Raw genomic sequence first — 16,925 nt, 5'->3', positions numbered from 1 at the left:
GCGTGTGCGCGTGTGCGCGTGTGCGCGTGTGCGCGTGTGCGCGTGTGCGCGTGTGCGCGTGTGCGCGTGTGCGCGTGTGCGCGTGTGCGCGAGTGCGCGTGTGCGCGTGTGCGCGTGTGCGCGTGTGCGCGTGTGCGAGTGTGCGCGTGTGCGCGTGTGCGCGAGTGCGCGTGTGCGCGTGTGCGCGTGTGCGCGTGTGCGCGTGTGCGCGTGTGCGCGTGTGCGCGTGTGCGCGTGTGCGCGTGTGCGCGTGTGCGCGTGTGCGCGTGTGCGCGTGTGCGCGTGTGCGCGTGTGCGCGTGTGCGCGTGTGCGCGTGTGCGCGTGTGCGCGTGTGCGCGTGTGCGCGTGTGCGCGTGTGCGCGTGTGCGCGTGTGCGCGTGTGCGCGTATGCGCGTGTGCGCGTGTGCGCGTGTGCGCGTGTGCGCGTGTGCGCGTGTGCGCGTGTGCGCGTGTGCGCGTGTGCGCGTGTGCGCGTGTGCGCGTGTGCGCGTGTGCGCGTGTGCGCGTGTGCGCGTGTGCGCGTGTGCGCGTGTGCGCGTGTGCGCGTGTGCGCGTGTGCGCGTGTGCGCGTGTGGGCGTGTGCGCGTGTGCGCGTGTGCGCGTGTGCGCGTGTGCGCGTGTGCGCGTGTGCGCGTGTGCGCGTGTGCGCGTGTGCGCGTGTGCGCGTGTGCGCGTGTGCGCGTGTGCGCGTGTGCGCGTGTGCGCGTGTGTGTGTGTGTGTGTGTGTGTGTGTACAAATAATTTAAATATATATATCTATTCCGTGCTCCAATTTTTTTATAATGTAATACTAACAATGTAGTATGTTAATACCTCAAGATCTCTTCACGTGAAAAAAATATAGGTACGATAAAACGAAATCCGTTAAATCGCGGGAAATGTCTCTACGCAATCATTCTTGTCATTTGAATTTTACACGAAATTAAAGGCAAACAAGCGCGAAACGAAATTGAAGAATCATCTCATTCTTTTTTTCGTTGGCTTTGTACATACATGAAATTATTTCCCGTCTCGAGGGATTTTTCGTCCGCGAGTCGTTATCTTTTAATGTCGCGAAACGGTATAAGTTGGTGAATAAAATTTGTGTGAAATAGTGATGAGTGTGTTCTTGTATAGTGCACCAAATGATATAGTCAGTGGCATAATAGAAGATAATAGCGTGAGAGAGAAAGAATAACTGGAAAGGACAAGTTGGATTCTCTAAACTTCAATTTTTTTTACAGTAAGTTTCTTTTTTAAGTGATAAAAATAACGAACGGTTCTTGTTGGGATACACTTCAAAATATCTCTTCGAATATTTCACACTTTTATTCGTCGCAAATTATAGATCTATTCAAAACTGCCTTTTGCGCGCGAGATCAAGAGACACGGTAGTGTCTCGCGCCAAGTACACGCGGAGCGAGACCGACCGTGATGGAGGATTCACATTGCGTTCGATCACGTCCGATGTTCGACGTACGACGATCCGACATCCAATAACAGAATTTATTATTAGAGACAAAAATTTCCTATTGGATGTCGGATCGTCGTACGTCGAACATCGGACGCAGTGTGAATCCTCCATGACTCTTTTACGCGACGCGACGGGTTGCGAGTACCCGAGATGTTGAGATCTCGATAACGAGTGAACGGATCAAGTTCTAAGTAGGCTTGATCGATAGCTTGGGGTCCAATTAGGGGGGGGTTTTTCTCATAATATTCCGCTACGTGCCTTACGAGCGGAGATATTGCGACGCAAAGTCCAAATGTGAAAATTTATTTTTAAGATACTCCTCCTAACGCTCTCATTCAATATTATTATGATTATCAGAGAAACGTCCCTTTCACTTTTTCGACGCTGGCGGCGCAGGTATCGCCAGTTTCGATATCGCGCGCGTATTTCGAAATTAGGTCGATAGACTTATCGGTCAGGAGGAAGATTTCTATTTAGGTAAATGAGGTATATATATAATAAATATTGAGTCAACGGAAAAGAAGGTTCTCTATGCTTGGCAGAAAGTGTCGCTAGGGAATTTTTAAGTCGATTCTCATGAATCAAGCTTGAATTTGATGTCTATGTATCCCAGGTTGCCGATGACGAGGTCCAGATAGTGCGCTTTATAGTTTTCGGTGTCCAGGTGTAATAATACGTTAAATTCGATGTCTACGTGTCCCAGGTTGCCGATGACGAGGTCCACATAGTGCACTCCGTAGTTTTTGGTGTCTACGTGTATTAATATCTTGAATTCGATGTCCACGTGTCCCAGGTTGCCGATGACGGGATCCAGATAATGCGCTTCATAGATTTCGGTGTCCAGGTGTAATAATACGTTGAATTCGATGTCTACGTGTCCCAGGTTGCCGATGACGAGGTCCACATAGTGCACTCCGTAGTTTTTGGTGTCTACGTGTATTAATATCTTGAATTCGATGTCCACGTGTCCCAGGTTGCCGATGACGGGATCCAGATAGTGCGCTTCATAGTTTTCGGTGTCCAGGTGTAATCGTACGTTGAATTCGATGTCTAGGTGTCCCAGGTTGCCGATGACGAGGTCCACATAGTGCGCTCCGTAGTTTTCGGTGTCTACGTGTACTAATACCTTGAATTCGATGTCCACGTGTCCCAGGTTGCCGATGACGAGGTCCACATAGTGCGCTTCGTAGTTTTCGGTGTCCAGGTGTAATAATACGTTGAATGCGATGTCTACGTGTCCCAGGTTGCCGATGACGAGGTCCACACAGTGCGCTCCTTAGTTTTCGGTGTCTACGTGTATTAATACCTTGAATTCGATGTTCACGTATCCCAGGTTGCCGATGACAAGATCCAGATAATGCGCTTCATAGTTTTCAGTGTCCAGGTGTAATCGTACGTTGAATTCGATGTCTAGGTGTCCCAGGTTGCCGATGACAAGGTCCACATAGTGCGCTTCGTAGTTTTCGGTGTTCAGGTGTAATAATATGTTAAATTCAATGTTTAGGTGTCCCAGGTTGCCGATGACAAGGTCCACATATTGCGCTTCATAGTTTTTGGTGTCTAGGTGTATTAATAACTTTAAATTTGAATGAGTGCGTTCAGCCGATACTTCGCTAGCCTAGCAATCGTGAGCAATCGTGAGTTGCTCGTTTTTGCTCGTTTCTTCTTTTTTTAATCCAGTAAGTCAAAAAAGAAGAAACGAGCGAAAACGAGCGACTGCTCACGATTGCTAGGCTAGCAAAGTATCGGCTGAACGCACCCAATGTAGGACACGTAGATATCAAATTCGAGGTATTAATACATGTAGACACCGAAAACTACGAAGCGCACTATGTGGACCTCGTCATCGGCAACTTGGAACACGTGGCCATCGAATTCAAGGTATTAATACACCTGGACACCGAAAACTATAGAGCGCGCTATGTAGACCTCGTCATCGGCAACCTGGGACACCTAAACATTGAATTCAAGCTTGATTCATAAAAATCGACTTAAAATTTCCTTAGCGGCAGAATTAAAATTATGTCATGACATAATAAAAATCGCTGAATTAAAATTATGTCTAGACATAATAAAAATTGGACAAAAATTATGTTTAGACATAATAAAAATTGGATGAATTAAAATTATATCTGACGTAAAAATAATTATCAAAAATATCGATACCTGAAGATATCGGTACATATACATCAGTTGCGAACAACATTCAGTAAGACACGCAAATAAAAATAAATAAAGAATTTTACAGTTAACGACTTATTAACATTAATCATGCTTTATTGCGATTATGTTTTATGTTAAAATTGAAAAATATATACAAGGTGTACAACTAAAAGGGTTACAGATTATTATTTTTAAAAAACTGAGCAAAATATTAAATTGCTGTTTTCTTTAGAAATAATAGTCCGTAACACTTTTAGCTTCATACCTTGTATTATATACGGTTTATGAGATTATAAGATATATTGTTTATAAGATTAAGATGCGTAACACTACAAAAAGGCGTGATATCCGTACAAATTTACCTTTTTTAAAAAAAGGTAAAATGAGCGCCAAGTACACGCATAATAGTGTATATGTATTATGTTGTTACCCTGTTATATTGTTACCTCGAAAAAAACAAAGTGGTAGTATATTATACCTCCAAATAGCTTTATCCTGTACATACTGTTTATACAATGCGTAATATACTACAAAAAGGCGTGATATCCGCACAAAATTACCTTTTTTAAAAAAAGGTAAAAAAAGGCGCCAAGTACACGTATAGTAGTGTATATGTTGTTACTTAAAAAAAAAAAGAATGTGGTAGTATTATACCTCGAAAAAACCTAAGTAACAAGTGGTAGATCTTTATATCTCATAAAATCTCGAAAAAATCTAAGCTGTAGTATCTTTATTTCCGAAAAATTATAACCCAAGTGATACACGTCACAAAATTATGTTACCTTATCAAAAAGAAGAGTCGCGCTTCAAGTGATCTATTACAATTACAAAAAAGAAATGATATCTCTTTAAGTTAGAGCGCCAATTACAGAGAGAACATGTATATTGCCTCAAAAAATAATTGTTGCACTACATTAAAAAATCTTTACATTGTGTCAATTAGAAAAGAATGTATAATAACAATTTTATAAGATTAAAAAATTTTATTTAAATTTAACAAGGGAATACAAGATATTTAAATACAAAGTTATTTACATGTGTATTTTTTAATGGCCACAAAGAATTACAGAAGTAACAGTACAAAATAAAAATATTTTATTAAAATACATAAATTTTTTTTGTAAAAAAACTTGGCGCTGCTAGACCTCGAAATTTTAAATAAATAAATAAACTTATTCTATACTTAATTATAAGCCGCATTATCCGCCGTCCGCGTAGTCACGCACACCCATATCACTCACTCCCACATCCACGCTGATAATCATTTAATATTACTCCCATTGTATTCTTCTCTGAATTATTTTTATTTATTGTTGTCCTTATTCATTTAAAAAGTCTAACAGCGCCAAGTTTTTTTACAAGAAAAATTTATGTATTTTAATAAAATATTTTGATTTTGTACTGTTACTTCTGTAATTCTTTGTGGCCATTAAAAAATACACATGTAAATAACTTTGTATTTAAATATCTTGTATTCCCTTGTTAAATTTAAATAAAATTTTTTAATCTTATAAAATTGTTATTATACATTCTTTTCTAATTGACACAATGTAAAGATTTTTCAATGTAGTGCAACAATTATTTTTTGAGGCAATATACATGTTCTCTCTGTAATTGGCGCTCTAACTTAAAGAGATATCATTTCTTTTTTGTAATTGTAATAGATCACTTGAAGCGCGACTTTTCTTTTTGATAAGGTAACATAATTTTGTGACGTGTATCACTTGGGTTATAATTTTTCGGAAATAAAGATACTACTGCTTAGATTTTTTCGAGATTTTTTGAGATATAAAGATCTACCACTTGTTACTTAGGTTTTTTCGAGGTATAATACTACCACTTTCTTTTTTTTTTTAGGTAACAACATATACACTACTATATACGTGTACTTAGCGCCTTTTTTTACCTTTTTTTAAAAAATCTTTAATTACGAGATAGAAATACACAAAATTTAATATAGTTTTTTTCGTTTGTGCATTTTTCGTTGGAAGCGGAACGTGATGTGCGCGCGACAATTTTGCGATATCTCTTCTAAAGTTCACTACGCTCGCACAGCGGCAAAAATGTATGCCTCGTGGTTGATGATGGAACGCAGCCGTCGCGAAGTGAAACCACGCGTCTCGATCGTGAGAAATGTCATTCCGCCGCGTTTGCACATTCTCGAATAGCGATAACGACCGACTGGTTGCTATCAGAATGAGATGCACAAGTCGGGTTTGTTGTCACGCGGCACATTTTGACAGTTTTATTTATAGTCGCCCCATGTAAATAACGCACATTTGTGATTGCGTACTCTCTAATTCTCATTGAGGTTTCATCACTAATATATTAGACTGATTACGATAGTTACTCCAAAAGAGAGAGTTGTCACTCTAATTTGAGTAAATGCGGGCACTTATAAGATAGGAGTGAATTTTTCACTCAAATTTTTAGAATGGCTACTTACTGCACCGAAATGATACGACCTCACTCTATAACGTTATAATAAATCACGATTTACTAAAGATCGACAAATAAATGACTCTAGCAAAATTTTAAATTTAAAATTGCATAAATATTATATGAATTATATAAATTATACAAATAAATATTTTCCTTTTAGTCTAATATTATTTTAAAAATATATATAAATATTTTATTATATCATATAATACATAAATATTGACACAAAATATATTATTAAAAAATATGTTGAAAAAAATATATGACGCACCATCATAAATTTGTTAAGATAATATATATTGGAGATATGGCAATATGCACACTTTGTCATGAACAAATAATTTAAAAAAATATATATCGTCTACTATGAATTATATGATTTGTTACAATATTGTCATTGTATATGTGCGTACACGCGTATATAGTAATAGAAAGGTTTTTACATTTTAAGCCTAGCAAGATTAACGTTTAATGCTTTAAACCCGCCAACAGCATCGTACAATGCGAAGGAATAACTTACCTTATCCTTCCATTATGGTGGTCCTTCCGTGAGAACAAGTATTAGATAGGTACTTAAATTTGATATATGTTAAATATACAATAATAAAGGGCATGTGTACGAAAAATCAAGTGAAGTTACCGACATTTTACAAGAAATAAATCATTCTAAATATGCGTTCGCGGAGCGTGCCATTGTCATTCTATCCTTGTTTACATCTAATGAACGAGAAAGATAGAATGATGCAAATCGCCACGTCTGAAATTTTCAACGAATAATACATGTACTTAACGATCAGATGAATACATTATTTATGTCTTAAAATATTCCCTGAAATTTCCGGATTTCGTACATACCTTGAAAATATAAGAGCTTACCGAATGTTTTGCTCCGATATATGAGGTTAAATAAGTAGTGGATCCAATCGCATATTGCTTTACTCGTACTGTCATGCCTGACCTAACCTAAATCGAGCCCAACCGCACTACTATTGTGATATTTTTTTAATTAGTAAATAATTAAATACGATTAAATCGTGTGTGTAAAATCATGTTATATTATTATAATTATTGGGATGTTGTGTAATGTTTGTCAATATGTTTATTTTCAATTATACCTCATGACGGACTGTTACTTGACTAGCTGGGTCCGCGAAAGGACCACCTTAATAAAACAAAATGAGCCATCAAATAACAAAGTATTTCAGCTGAGAACGTAATTTTTGAAAAATAATAATACAAATAAAAGTAATTGCAAATAAAATAAAAATTAAATATAAAAATAATTGTAAGATATCTTTACTTTTATTTTTTTTTATATTTCTCAATTTTTATATTGTTTTGATATTTTTTCATTTATCTTTATTTTATATGAAACTATTATTTATTTTATTTTTCTATTTTAATTTTTATCTATATTCTTCTGGTCACTTTTATCCTTTCCATTTTTTTCCGACCGATCGTGAAGAATAAAATTTTACAAAACTGGTTGATAAAAATAGTCGTGTTATTTAAGTCTAATGCGTGCACGTCAGCTCGCGATTGGACACTCTTATTTATTTGACATCTCGCCAGGCCGCATCCGTTTTACTTATACCCTTTCCGGCGTTCACACTACTGGCATTTTCATCCGTACACTGTTACAGCGGGTTCTACGGGTGCAACAGAGATACCCATACACATATATATTTTCCAGTGGCCTTATCATCGCGCAACTAGTATATAGTGTATAGTGTATAGTGTATAGTGTATAGTGTGTTCCGATAGTTACGGCATGCGCCAGGTGAAATTGACAGTCGCTGTGTCGTGTGATAAAACGCGTAATCGTCCCGACTATTCGCGATAAGTCACGTTTTGCGCGCGAAAAATGTGTCGCGCGCGTGCCCGCCTTTCTTTGCGTACTCATCCGACCTCGCTATCCCTCCCTCTCCTGCCGGTTAATTTTAATCACGTATACTGTATATATATATAAAAACGATAGTGTGTAAGAAATGATCATTATATTTCACGAAAAGAGACAAATTTAAGTGTTACTAAAGAACTAAAAGAATTACATATTAAATTAACTAATTAATAATTTGGTTAATATAATTAACAATAATATTTAAATATAAAGAGTGTAAAAGTATATAGAATGTTTCTTCCTATTCCTACACTTTCAATATTCACAATGACAGATTTCTTTGCAAATTCAATATTTCTCTTGACGAAAACGTCGAAGAAGATTATTTTCCGTACAATATTTCAGGCTCTTTCAATTTTATTTTTTAGAGTTGACTTACGATTCTTTTTAGACTGCTGTTTTCTCACTGTTATTGATTTTTTTCTTTTGCAATATATATTAAAATAAATTAAGTTTTAATAGCGTAAATTGATAAAAAATATTTTTTGTTCTTTTAGCTTGTAGATTAAAAATTTTAATTTTATACATGCAGAGGGAGAGAGAGAGAGAGAGAGAGAGAGAGAGAGAGAGAGAGAGAGAGAGAGAGAGAGAGAGAGAGAGAGAGAGAGAGAGAGAGAGCTATACAATATAGAAATTTATTAACGCAAAATAACAGGAAATTTTCAGTATTCAATACTACAAACGCAAATAATGGCACACAATAATATAAACGAATGTATTTTGATGTATGCAAGAAAGAACATGTCATAATTCAATACTGCAATGAACAAACAGGAATTCTAAAATAAAGTCTAATTAAATTAATTAAAAAATATACCTATACGTTGACGTAAAAAATGCTGCATGCTTATTTGCGGATATTATAATTTTCACGGAAAATGACAATTATAAACATATGTATATTTAAATTTTTATAGATTTCAGATGTAATTTCTGATTGATTTGACAGTTTTTCATTTTATGGGACAAAGTCATATACGCGCGCTTTTGTTCGAGACACCCAGTAGCCTTCCTTCCCGCCGGCGCGATCCTATTAAACACATTCTTACGACGACGCCACAGTGGACACTGGACTTTTGCGGCAGACACGTGTCGCGCTAGCCAGACGTTTAGGCCTTCGACGTTTATTTGTCTTAGTTTCTGCCCGCCGTACGAGTTCGTATGCTATTATTCCACGTGTGGATCTACTATCTGCCCGCGAGTTTCCTGTCCGGCGTGATTCTGCATGTGCACCGGGGTGTGTGCGTTATGCGGCCGGCGTGTTATCCATTACGATAACAAGCTGCGAGGAGAACCCGTTTAATTATCGTCCGTGTCTCGTCGTTTGTGTTGCTGCGCCTAATCGCCGTTGTTCTTCCACGTCTCTCCGCAAACATCGAGCGCTGGGAAATACGCAATACGCGCAGTTAGACATACTGTCAACACTTGTGTGAGTACGACCGATAAACCATGCATGCGATAAGCCGTCCGAATTATGTTATCTAATAAAAAGAAAAGCTGTCTGAATTAGAACCAATTTGAAAGAAAATTTATTTCAAATAATACATATGTTATTCCGATTGATGCCACGTTGAAAAACGTTTGCGTTATCTAATAAAAGGAGACTGCAATTAGAAGCAACTTGAAAGAATGTTCATTTGTTTTGAATCAGAAACTGAAGTAGAAAGATATTTTGTCGAAATTATAAACACAATATAACTCTGTATTTCACAAACAATTAACAAAAATATATTCGCATTCTCTTCAAATTTTATAGAGTGGTTTTGTCACTAATATATTATAAACTCTATGAAATTTGAGTGATTGCGATAGTCACTCCAAAGAAGAGAGTTGTCACTCTAATTTGAGTAAATGCGGGCACTCATAGGGTTAGAGTGAATTTTTCACTCAAATTGTTAAAGCGGCTACTCTACCGGAGTGATACGATTTTACTCTAAAGCTATGTAGTGAATCACGAATCAGTAAAGAGATCGGCTGATAAATGACTTTAACAAAATAAAATTTTTCAATTAAAATTGTAGAGTGACAAGCAATTAATTCCAAGGATCATCACACTGATCTACTGCACTCGAAAAAAGTACCCTTTCACTCAAACTTATTGAGCGCAATTTATTTTACTCTTTCTTAGAGCTCTCATAAGCTGGCAGGACCAAATCAGCAAAATCGAATGATTGCATTCGCTAGGTCGCATTCAATTTTGCTGATTTGCACTTGCCAGTTTATGAGAGCTTTTTCTTAGAGTGGCGAGTCACTCGAAAGTACACGGGCTCAATTTTCACAATTTACACTTGCAAGATATTCGAAATCTAGCCGAGTATCTTAACATTCTCAAACAGCACACATGTCCAAAATCGGAACACAAGACGTCTTAAAGATATCTCATGTCTCGATTTTGGACATGGTTCTGTTTGGTTTCTTATCAGGAAGTTTTTCTACAAAGAATTTTCTGATCTTGTTACAATCAACTTGAAGCCTGAAACCAAAGTAGAGAAGTTTCCGTTAAGATCGCAACATATTCTCTTCAGATTGAGCACTCAAGTTTCCGGCCGGTCATTAAGGGACAAATGTAAAAGACTGTTCAATATCGAGACGGCGTGCCTGAAGCGCTCTCGAGGCTTGAAGTTTAAGAAGAGCACTCGAAGCAAGCGCGAGCGAGAGAGAGAGCAAACGCGACGCGACGGACTCGAATTAAAATGGTCCACTGAAACTCATTCCCCGAATTAAACGGATTAGATCCAATCAGCACTCGTCGCGGTCGCTACTGCTGCTGCTGCTGCTTGCTGAAGAAGTGAAGCAGAGCACGCAACACGTTGCGTAACGACGGAGGATACGTTTAACTCGATCCCATCCTTTGTTTAATTAAATCAGCCTGCGATTGGAATATTTGAATGTCGTGCTACGATCTTTTTAACTTCTAGTGCACTTCTCATTCGTATGAAATATTAAATACACAGTTATAATCTCTTGTCGCACCGGCGACATATTCTACATTTACGTTTCGTATCGCAGAATTCGAGTTTAAATAAATGTTGTCAGAAATCGTGCAAATCCTATTACTCATATCCAATTAAATGAATCGCACGGCCGCGATCTTTTTTGTGAAGCAAACGTCAAGGCCGTCGTTTCTACGAATTCCGATTTGGTTAAAGTTTGCGCTTCCGCGCGGATCAACGAAAGATTTCTCGTGCGACGCGGCGGGCGTCTTTCTCGGCACGTCCCGCGAGAATCTATCGATTCCGGCGAAGAGGCTTCGTCTCTTCGACAGACAGAATATTCGGTCGGTTCGCTGTTTTATGGGGTTTCGTGCTCCGCCGACTCCTGTGACTCACGCCGAATACACACGAGCGCGTACGCCACGTGGTTACATAGACGGATGCACTTCCCACATTGCGCGCGTTTCGCGGCGTATCCTCGATTTGTCAAATTTCTCGCAACTTATACGATTTACTGTTTCTCGCTATTCTTTTTATTGATGCTGGATCAGTAAAGTAATTTGTCCTATATAGATTGCAGCAAACACTGTAAGTCAATAAACGTGAAAAATGACAGAAACCTGACTTATATTTAATTGTCAATAAAAAATAATGCTATATTCTCGCTATATTATTATTCTTTGCCTCAAAGAATTAGAAAAAGTGAAGAATTTATAAATTACTTGAAAATTTATTGAAATATATTAAATATTGATAATAATAATGAGATATATCTATTATGTAAAAATATTTATCAGTATCTTATTTCAGCGTTTTTAATACCTTTTTTTAAATATTTCAAAATAATTTATTATTTAAGAATAATCAAAATTAAATCTATGATATAAGATGCAATAATATATATTCTTCAGAAAAATCCTTAAGAGTCGTTTTATAAGATTCTCGGCAATTTTTTTCGGGTAGATTAAAATTGCAAGGCGAGGGACTTGGGTTCAGTCGTCCATCAAATACGTCGCTATAAAAATTTCAAGAGTGCAAGTTTGTAAACGGAACGGTATGACAGCAGTCACGATGGGAATCGATATTTGCATTGACAGATTGCGGTTTGTTTTATCTATCGATGGAAGAGCGGGAGGAAGAAACGGGAGAGAGTTGATCGGAATATATGATCAGGGATGATAGCTAGTCTGCAATTACATTTTCGCGATAACCCTTTCGAGCTTGTTCTCGCAACACAACTCCCCTCTTGAAGGGAGGGAAACACGCATTTGAATTACGCACGCGTATTATTGTGTACCGCAAGTACGCACTTTACGCGAGTCGGGATAGTCGGTTGTGGTCCACTAATGATCACGGCGCGGCGTTTGCAGCTGCAATAAAAAAATATCCCCTTAAATATCTCCTTCTAACAATAAATAATATTTAAAAATTTTATTACTTTTTTTAGTTACAAATTTAATCTACATTAATTTTTTATTATTTATAAGTTCTTTTTGCGTTTAAAAATAACAATTTGTAAATAAAAATACTACTATCTAAAAGTTATTTAAATTCCGTGTTTAATAAATTCTAATTATTTCTTAATTTAAAAAATATGCTTTTACATATTTTTAATGTACCTATATGTTTATTAATTCCCAGATAAAATATGCCTGCTTAAAATATATAATGTTGAATCAAAATAATATTTTCTTTATGAAAGATCAAGTTATAAATTCGCAAATATTACAGAATATTGTAATTACATCAGAGTATCCGGTAAAATTATCATGTCACCTCTCTCGTGCATGGGCAAGTAGAGCGAATTAACTGAATAGAAAAGTCCTTTATTGTTTTGTAAGTTTTTCAATAATTAATGAGAAATTAATTAATAAAGATTCAGTGTACGTCTGTGCGATTTGACGAGAAGAGGCAGCCCAGCGTTCGGTTACTAGGCGCGCGGCGAGGGCTCCTAATGCCTCACTGCGCGCTTAGTATAACTGGTAAACGCTGGGCTGCCTCTTCTCGTCAAATCGCACCGACGCATACTGATTGCGGATCTTTATTAATTAATTTTTCTCATTAATTATTGAAAAATTTACGAAACAGTAAAGGACTTTTCTATTTAATTTAATCTTCTCTATACGTCCCACGAGAGGTGATACGGTAATTGGCGGACACTCTGTATATCAAACTATACGAATAAAGAATACGAAACTTTTACACGGCGTAAAATCTTTCCGCATACGGAAGCTTTATTGGCTCGTTTCTTCTCTCACAACGTTCAATATTGACTCTGGGAGAGTGCTCATGGACGGAAACCTTCTAATTTTCCGGCCTCGCAATTTTCGCCCACGCAATGCAAATACAGGAGCAGTTGCTGCGCTGCGACGACGACAAGAACAGACTGTGACGATCATTATGCTGCGTTCCCACTATACGCGTCGCGCGTTGCGTCACGACGCCGCGTCATGTCATGAGTTATCCAATCAAAACGTTTTATTTTATGACGTCATTTTCGACGCAAGATCTTGTCGGAATTTGTCGCATTGTATAGGACTTACTTTTTGGCCAAAAACCGCGCTTGAAGAAAGATAATTTTTAAAAATAAAGGGAATTTTCTCTTAAGGAACTATCATCACAAAAATAAGTGTCGATATATTTTAAAATATAATTGTAGAAAGATTTTAGTTATCTTAAGTATTGCGAACTGTGCGATTACACAGTGTACACAACTGTGTTTTACACTGCATGTGATATTTGAAATATTTTCATATAAAATACTTAAAAGAACTAGAAATTGACAGAAATTGACAACTATTCCTTAAGAGAAAATTTCCTTTATTTTAAAAATTATCTTTCTTTAGGCGCGGTTTCCGGCCAAAGAGTGAGTCCTACAAAATAAATAAAAGAAACTTTTTTTGTGCAGAATTCTTAGACAAACAACTTTCATTCAAAACATTTTTACGTATCTCTATCTATTTTCCAGAAATTCAGCAAAACTTCTTTTGTGGGTAGTTTTACTCCTTTAAAAAATTAAGTAACAGGGATGGAGAGAGGGTGGATTTTTAGTATGGTGGTCAGAGAATCATTCAAACTAATTCTATTCAAAATACCACTATTATCAAAGAAGTTTTAACATCCTTTTTGTGTCTATTGTACTTGGATAATATTGGGAATTTGGCTACTTTGACTCCCCTCCAAAACTAGGCCTATGCTCAACTTTAATTTTTTTTTAGATTAATGTCCCATCATGTAGCATCGTTTGGCATAGAATTCGATTCAAATTTTGAGGGCTACCAAAATAAGCTAAAAATGTCCGATTTTGAGGTTACTCTTTGCAGTTAAAGATGCAAAAAGGGTTATTTTAGTGTATTTTGGCATATTTTAACTACTATATGTGACGCGTTGAAGAAATTAAATTGCAATCAAAATTAGTATGTTGTCAGGACTTTCCGCCCTTAAAAGAAACTTATTGTTTTGATTATGGTTAAAAAGATATTAATGATTAACGTACAATCTATTGCGTTTTTTAATTGTGTTATTCAAATGTAAGAGTTTTTCTGGTCGTTGAATACTACTCTCATGTCGAAATTTATATACTGACGGAAAAATAATCGAATTTTTACTTTTAATGTTTGTCATATTGTATATATTATGTAATATATTAAAATTATATTTTATATATTATGTGTAATATATTGAAATTTTTAAGGGAATTTTCAAATTGACCGAAAACAATTAAAAGGATATTTTTAATAGATTTGATTATTATATTGCTTAATTTCGGAGATTTACTGCGCTAAAATGTTGAAATTTACATAATGGCAGTTTTAACTTTTTATAAGGTAAACAGCATTATTGATCAACCGGACGGTTAGTTAATAGAATGATAACCTATTGTTGAACTAGTCTTCTTTCGCTGACCCTACCCTCTTCTCTGCTTTTGTCTTTCAGCTGCTTAATTCTCTGGCAACCGATTTGGACTGCATGCTGAGCGAGCTCTGCACGACCCCGGATTCGTACAAGCGGTGAGTACATCTTCTTTTCTTTCTTGGCATTTTTTCAACGAGGTCAAATGCAATCGTTTCGTTTATTTTGAAACATGGATCGATTGATGAATCGAAATCACGCTCGAGCGTGTTGTTGCGTTCATCATTCTCCTTCAATTTGCAAATTGATCAATTATCAACATGTTAGCGTCCAATGCACGAGAAATGGCGCGGTAGTAGCTCGTAGAAGGTGAGAGACTACGGAACTTCCTCTCTCGTATTCGAGTAGTCAATGAAGGACAGTACATGGCTGAACGTAGAGCAGAACGGTTGTGTATTTCAGGACGAATAAAACGAACTATTGTATCTTTCTAATATTAATCGAACGAGTGTACGAGTCATTTACGGATCTTTCCCTTTCTTTATCAGTAGTGCGGGATTAAGTGGATCGCGAACGATTAAGGTTATCACGAGTTAACACGTCAGAAGTGGGATAAAGGACGGCACGCGAAACGACGAAGAACGACGTAGAAATACGGCACGCGAAACGACGATAGAACGACGCCTTATTACTCGTGAGAACAGTGCGGGACAGAGAGTGTGAGCACGTGAGAATTTGAGCGAGTACGATAAATTCACAATGACGGACTCGACCGTTTTGAGCGCGGAAGTGCAAGCGATTATCTAGTCGCTTATGGACGGTCAGAGAAGGATGTTTATAGACCAACAAGAACGATTTATGCAGACGGTGCGACCCGGGGGAAGCAACACCGGAAATGCAATGGAAGCCGGCGGTACAATATCGTATCATGTGATGCCTGACTTAATCATCAGCTTGAGAATTTTTTGGGTGAAGGCAATCCAAGAGAAACGGATTATTGACTACGAAACGTGAACGACATGGCGCGATTGCACCAATGACCGAACCAATTCAAATTAGAGACGGTTAAGATGCGTCTTGAGGGCGCTGCGAGACACTGGTATGTACATACGTAGACAATCGGACATATAACGACATGGGACAAGTTCGAAACGCAATTCAAGGCCACGTTTGGACGACAGCTCAATAGTCAAAAAAGTGAAGCGGATGCAAGATCGACGGCAAAAGGCGGATGAGTCGGTCAACCTTTATTTTCATGAGAGGATGAGATTGTGTCATGACGCGGGACTTAATTTTACGGAATTGAAGAATCAAGTTTTGATTGGTTTACGATCGCGCGATTTGTGGTTGCAGCTCAGTAGCTCAGTGCACGCGGACGAAAACGCGTTGTTTGCAGACATAATAAAATATGAATCGATTGCTCGCGAACGTCGGAATTGGTTCGGTGGACAAAAGGATGGAAAGTTTCGTAACTCTGCCGATAACAAATCACATCGTGGACCGAAAAGCGCGAATACGAGTGCGAATGCATCAGGAAACACGAGTGCGGCTACGGCTACGGCGGGGACTTCGACGACGGCGTCGATCCGAAGTGCACCAGCAGGAAGAGATCCGAGACCACCAGTGAAGAACGAAAAAGGCGAGCCAAAGTGCTATAATTGTGACACGTATGGACACATATCGCGAGATTGTCCGAAGGAACGAAAAGTACTAAAATGTTATAAGTGCGAGAAAATTGGACACACGTAGCGGAACTGCACCGAGGCAGCCCCTGTGGTAAAACAGGAAGGGACAGGAGCGACGTATATAGTGAGTGAAACGACAATATCACCGGAAACGATGCGCGTCACCTCGGGCGTAAAATATTACAAAAACGTTCATGTAAACGGGGAACTTGTGCACGCCTTGATCGACCCCGGGAGTTCGATCTGTACCATTCGCGAATCTACGATTAAAAGATTAAATCTTTATACGCATCCAAACGGAAAAGACTTGTTCGGGTTCGGGAATAGCGAGCAGGCGGCGGCGCGATCGACACACAGTGCGAAAGTGAAACTTTAGCGTGGACGATACAGTGGACAAAGAAGTCACGGTACATGCGGTGTCGGAGACGCACAACCCGTAGAGATGTTTATCGGACGTACGTTTACCGAATTGGAAGACATCGCGTACATCCGCGTC

Source organism: Temnothorax americanus, unplaced genomic scaffold (genome assembly GCF_048541705.1).
Source record: "Temnothorax americanus isolate GAGA-0224 unplaced genomic scaffold, ASM4854170v1 Scaffold61, whole genome shotgun sequence".
Classification (NCBI taxonomy): Eukaryota; Metazoa; Arthropoda; class Insecta; order Hymenoptera; family Formicidae; genus Temnothorax; species Temnothorax americanus.
This window is presented reverse-complemented; position numbering follows the sequence as displayed.